The 6,735-nt window shown below is 34.6% G+C and overlaps 1 protein-coding gene across 2 annotated transcripts in view; it reads left to right on the top strand.

The window, feature by feature from the left end:
* The first annotated feature begins 1,719 nt into the window (after window positions 1-1,719).
* The window catches only part of LOC121738562, a 160,894-nt gene continuing 155,878 nt past the window's right edge, over window positions 1,720-6,735 (top strand). For both annotated transcript variants that reach the window (XM_042130715.1, XM_042130716.1), the window contains exon 1: window positions 1,720-1,918. The gene's annotated coding sequence lies outside the window, so the exon portion shown is untranslated. The remainder of the gene's footprint in view (window positions 1,919-6,735) is intronic.

Raw genomic sequence — 6,735 nt, 5'->3', positions numbered from 1 at the left:
TCACCTTTGAGTTTTTTTATATATAGATAGATTTATTTATTTATTTATTTATACTTTTTGCACAATGTACAATGGCGAACTTAATGCCATATTATGGCGTCTTACTTGGTAAAAGATTACTACATTATTATTTTTGGCTGTAGGAATGAAAATGTTATTTCACTCGATATTATTTTATGTTACAATAAAATAGACAAAAAATAGTTATTTTTAGTAAAATAAACAAATAAATACAAATTACGATTTCCTTGCCTAGATAAGTCTTGGGGTTTGAGAAACCCCACGTGGTTCACAGTGTAACTTTTATCCACGTGGTGCACGGAGGGTTAATCTTATATCATTAAACGAGCAATTCTTGTATATATATAATTGGAATCTCGGAACCGGCTCCAACGATTTTCATGAAATTTAGTATATAGGGGGTTTCGGGGGCGATAAATCGATCTAGCTAGGAATCATTTTTAGAAAATGACATTTTATTCATGTTTTATCGAATACCGAGCAAAGCTCGGTCAAATAGCTAGTTTAATTATAATATTGGCTGTAAGTTGTAACGCTCAAATCTACCAAATCGAGGGGCAATTCGAAGTATGAGAATCGGAGCCCTGAGTACGAGTAGAAGAACTAAGTAGTCATAGTGTCTGTGGCTTAAGTACATTAATATTAGTGCTGTAAATTGTAATACTCATAGTAAGTAGGTCATGATAATGTTAGTTATTATCTCGTTACATAAATTGACCGTTTTACTACACGTAACATTCTGTACTTCACCAAATTATGATTTTGTACTAAGTATTTTTTGTTTCTAAATTTAATTTTTTTAGTTTATCTAGATCAATCAGTTGTTATCTAGGTCTTAGTTTGGTAAGGATGCTGATAATACCAGCTGAGTGATTCTGAACTTAAAATATTTAATACTACGAGTTCATACGGGTATTATGTGTATTTGTTATTCAATTTGAAATTTTGTGAGGCGAGAATCGTTATTTACAATAAGTAGGTACTACTTTAACCTATTACCGTCAGGCCAGAAATTACAAAATACCATTATAAGTAAATCACCTTAGATGTTAAAACTTAAGTGGTAACTTATTGCAAATTAGATAATATCTATAAAATATGAGTCTGACTTTACAAATGAAGATATATTTTAAACTCGGAATAGAAAAATGCCCTTTTCTAGTCCGTGGTTTTAAGGGTTGTAAGGTTTAAAATTAGAATACCTATTCGGTCTAGTATTCTTTGCCAACTTTCATTAGCAAGGTGCTTTTGTTACGATTATAGCACTGACATAGTGTTAAACACGGACGAAAATAAACATTTTAGTTCAATGCTTTTAATTTTTAGGCGCAATTCTCGAATGGTTAATGGTATTACCAAGCACCAATTTAATGTATTTTCGTTCATTACAAAATATATTGCAATACAAAAGAGCGAGCTTGTATAACTGCAATAGCGTTTTTGTCGTAGGCTTAAGCGCAATACCGAAGTTACTAAATTAAATTAATGTCTCGAAATCTTGCGGCATTTTCATACAGTGCACACAGATTCTGTTCTAAAGTGGTGCTTATGTTGTACCCATAAGGATTGTTCGGAGGTAAAAAGATACAGAACTTGTAGTTGCCATGCGACTAGATTCTGCGAAGAAAACGCAAAGCGAAGTGAACGCCGGTCGCCGCGCCGCTCCGTTCGCCCGCGCCCGGCGCCGCCGCTCGCCATTCGCGCGATAGAGGGAGGAGAGAGTGGTACGCTTGCGCCGCCATTTTTTGCCGCCGCACGCGCACCTTTCAAAATTCGAAAATCCTCGTCTAGTGTTTATAGACAGTGCTGTGTTTGTGTACTTTTGTGTTGACCTGCGTGTTGTGAGACGAATTAGTAGTGCAGTGTATCAGTGTTTAACGGAATTGCCTAAGAGAAGGTAAGAACTAAGAACGGATGTTTACAGTTATTGTATAACTTTGGAGAAAGCATTCCATAAAGCGGCATCTCTAATAGAATTAAGTGTCCAACAAATTGATCTAGCAATTTATAGAAAGAAAATAACTAGTCCACTTTCATAAAAAAACATGCATCTACCCGCACGTTTCGTAGTGTCATAGTTGAGGAAACTCCATTTTAAGTGCCGATTAAATATCGTTTTACCATACAGTTTGTGCTTAGAATAAACGCAAGAGAAATGCGGTTGAGTCATCTTTACAGTTTTCCCGACAAACACTTGACTGTCATTTGACATGGTTCTTTTGCGCGAGAAATCTTCGAGACAAAGCTTACTTGAGGTCTGCTTGAGGCGATAGTTAGGGCCGACCGGTAATATTAATCAGAAATCGTTTAATTGGCATGTATTTACATTATAAAATACATTACACTAATTTGCAAATTTTAGGGGGAAGCTGGGTGGGTGTTTTAAATATTTTGTAGAATCGGAGTACACACGTCTGCGAGAAATCACTGACGATGCGATTAGTTAGTAGTGTGAAATTACCCTAAAAGCTCTGAAAGAATCTTCCCCTGTAGCTGTTGAATGGTTGGGCCATTCGGTTCCAACTTCCGACTTCCACCACCAACTTCTAATGACTAACCGCCGTGCTGACACTTTTAATTATGATTAATCTTCAATTTAATGAAGATTTATGTATGGGGCTTATGTCAAAATTTTGAATTATTAACATTTAATAACGGAGAAAGGAATTAGATATATATATTATGCTGAAGATTATTGCTGTATTTTTATTAAAATTTTAAAGCTTTCAAAATTATGAGTTAATAAGACTCTAAAAACGGTAAATTACGGCATCTCCGTAGGGGGAGCGTCTTAAGAACACTAGTCTTTTCTACCAAAAACAGGCTGTAGCCAGCCATGTAATCGGAATCGGTTAATTATAATTAAATTAAATTTAAGACACATTTTATAAAATGCTAAAGAATACAACAATATAATCGTTGAAGGGAAATCTTACCGTGTAGAAAGAAGTAAAGTTGGTTTAAAAACTGGTTACTTTTGCTGGGAAATAACTGAACTTTACGTGTATCACGCACGTATGTACACAGTATATACGAGTACGTTACAACTTACTGAATCAATCAAAATTATGGTTATTTTTTACCAAGTTTTAGTACATAGCTAGATGTTGCCTGATATTTCCTTCCAACAAGACCAGCGTACACATAAGGATTAATACTATTATTGTAGCCCCTAGCCAAAGTTTTCTTTATCGTTGAATCGCCGAATTGACGAAGACGAATGTCGACTTCATATTATCGAACGCTTATGTCCATTCCATAAATTTTTGATCGGCGATTCTAATAAAGAAGCGATAAAAAATACGTGTTGGCTACGATCTCAGGAACTTATATAGGCTTGTATTCGCCTTCAATTGCCCATAATCTTCGTGAGTTGTGCGTGCTATAGACAGCTTTACAATCATGGTAATTCATCATAGCCCAACGCACATGCCTTTAGGTTTTAGCATCCACTTCCATTTTACGGAAGTAGGTAAAACTAATTATCCATAAACGATTTATAAATGACCACAAACCTATTATACTTTCTTTTTGCGAAGGGCAGTATTACAAGTGCTTAATAATCATCAAATTGAGTTCAGTAATTGCTGTGTGGTAGTACCTTAGTGGGTTAATTGAATCTAATCTCGCATTAGAGAAAATCTTGTGCTAATTTTTGTACCACCAAGCTCTTAGTATGAAGCAAACTAACTGTAGGGATTTTTTCTAAAGTTCTAGTTTATTGTAAATACCATAATTTAGAGCTCTTAAAAATTCGTAGCTATCATATCTAAACCTGGTTTATGGATGCCGAGGTAGGTTGACAAAATGTTGCCCGCAAGTCGCGCAACTTCTTTATCTCGAGGAACAGTAGTCCGTTTTTACATTTATCCGCGATAGAAAGTAGAAACTACTATTCTTTCTCTGGACTCGAACTCGAATAAACCAAAAAAAATCGTATTTCGACGGGGAACCGAGTTATGATGAAAAAACTGAATTGAACCTATTTTCAAGATGGCGGAAAATCCACAAGGTTATTTTGGTCGACAATTTGAACTGAAGCTTTTCTAGTGATCCCCCACGGAATATCCAAAATTTCGCTTTCTCGGTTCATTTGCATTTCTAACCCGATTTTCCTACGTAATGACTGGAGAAATTAGGAGGGAAGTAATACGAAGATCACCGTATCATCTAGCTTTAAATAATATTGGTTTCTCTGCACTCTATGACGTAGGTTACACGTTCAGTTTCTCATTAGTTCAGTGATCAGTCCATCAATCTGGTAAAGATTGTCGCGAAACTGAACGTCTAACCCACGGATTGACTGATCATTTTTTTAGTATGTACTTTTCGGTCATCAGTCTGACGTCAATCACGGATTGATGGACTGAACTGATGTCAGATTGAATGTGTAACCACAAGTGTAACTGTCTATAAGTAATACTAGCTGTTTGACCGAGCTTTGCTCGGTATTCGATAAAACACGAATAAAATGACATTTTCTAAAAATGATTCCTAGCTAGATCGATTTATCGGCCCCGAAACCCCCTATATATACTAAATTTCATGAAAATCGTTGGAGCCGATTCCGAGATTCCAAATATATATTTATATACTAGATGTCCCGCGCGGCTTCGCCCGCGTAAATTAAAAATTTTACAGAATCCGTAGGTACATTTTCCCATAAAAATATTTCCCCTGTTTTTCCCACATTTTCCTGAGTTTCTTCTGTCGTATTAGTCTTAGAGTAATAATATAATATAACCTTCTCGATAAATGATGAGTCTTACTCGATAAATGATCTATCTAACACTGAGATAAGTTTTTTAATCGGACCTGTAGTTTCTGAGATTGACGCGTTCAAGCAAACATACTCTTCAGGTTTATAATATTAGGTAGATATAGATTTTTTTTTAATTATCGCTTGACAAACTCGAGTCTCGATCTAAAAGACTATGAAATGGTATAATATGGTAGTGATGATGATGATGATGATGATGATGAAGAATGTAATTTGCATAGTAGCATATGCTTTCTGTTCTTAAAACAACGCCGAAACTCCCAAACTTGTATCTATAAAGAATCAGGAATTCTCTCAGCACCTTCCGAACCACGGTATACCAGGTATATCTCGGTGCAAAATCTTACTTGTTGGTAGCATATGCTTAGAATACTTCTCACGAAACCGAAGTCACCATATGTTTCCCTATAAGTTTTGAGGAGTTCCCTCGATTACTTATGGATCCTTCATCAGATCACCACTTTTCTGAATATAATACCAAATTGGGATGATACCCTATATACCAAAAGAAAAATTTTGAAAATCGGTTAACAAACGGCGGAGTAATCGTTGAATATAAGAAAACGAACATAACACCTCCCCCATTTTGAAAGTCGGTTAAAATTGTAGCCTATGTGTTATTTATTTAATATTTTAATCAGCACATGAATTGAATAACAAAATTTTTTTCAAATTAATCGTAGCACCATCTGTCAGGACAAACTAAAATTGAAATAGAATAATATTGAATGCGATGATAGCGCCGTCCGCCGGATCTAATGTAAAACATTCCAAAATCAACAACTCCTTTTAAATAAGAAATTAATTGAAAAAACATTTTCCAGTAGACCAAACTGTAAATCTAAACCATTCTCGAATCTCCACGAACACACACAAAAAATTTCATCAAAATTGGTCCAGTCGTTTAGGAGGAGTTCAGTCACATACACACGCACACAAGAAATATATATATTAAGATATGTATACAAGAATTGCTCGTTTAAAGATATAAGATTGCTAGTGTTACAGTATTGTTCGTCTTTTTCTTTAGCCATCTAGATTCTAGAAATTGCTTGTAAGTGTTATCAGTGACAACCGTTCTGAATGCAGTTACTTAGCATACACATTAACCATTACTATCTCCCTCATTACCATTGTACGGAGGGAGATGAAAAATGCATCTTACAGAAGAGGTTGTATTGCGAATATGTACAGTCTGTCAAAGTCAGTCAAAGTAAAAGTCATGAAATTAAAAAGTGGCAACATCGTAGTATCATCCCTTTCAAATCAATCTAAGAAAAAAGGGATGACACTACGATGTTGCCACTTTTTAATTTCATGACTTTTTTGACAGACTGTACTTACTGTGGTCTGTGAGTTTCTTTTGTAGTATACAAGCGATCTTAAAATCAAATGTTTTAGTTATAGTTTTTGGTTACTATCTTTTTTTATTTCATTTCAACGAATCAGCTTTACTTAGTATTTAGTACTTAGCAATACCTATCCCATCTTGATAAGTTTTTTACAAAAACAATAGGGCTGAACTTCTATTTCATAGGGTTGCAACTTTGTACTTAATTTAGATAAAATACTTACAATTAGCAATTAGATCTGGGTTTCTTTAAGTACATTATCTAGATTACATTTAGGTTTAATTAAAATAAAAAAAAAATAGTTACAGAATGTCGTTAATCCTGCACCAACGACAGAGGGCGACTTAACTCAATAAATAATACAACATTTTAAAAATCTGCTAGGTCAGATTCTCAATGATAGAATTTTATACAGTGTGTAACTAAAATACTAACTTAGCTGTTTAATGCACGGTTATGGCAATATATATGAAATATCGAGAAAATTTTAAGATATCGTGTTTTCGCTCAGATCCAATTCTTGTAAATATAATGTAGTATCTATGTTTAGAAAATGAAACAATTCGGGGCTTATTTTCAAGA

This window comes from Aricia agestis, chromosome Z (genome assembly GCF_905147365.1).
Source record: "Aricia agestis chromosome Z, ilAriAges1.1, whole genome shotgun sequence".
Taxonomy (NCBI): domain Eukaryota; kingdom Metazoa; phylum Arthropoda; class Insecta; order Lepidoptera; family Lycaenidae; genus Aricia; species Aricia agestis.
This window is presented reverse-complemented; position numbering and strand designations above follow the sequence as displayed.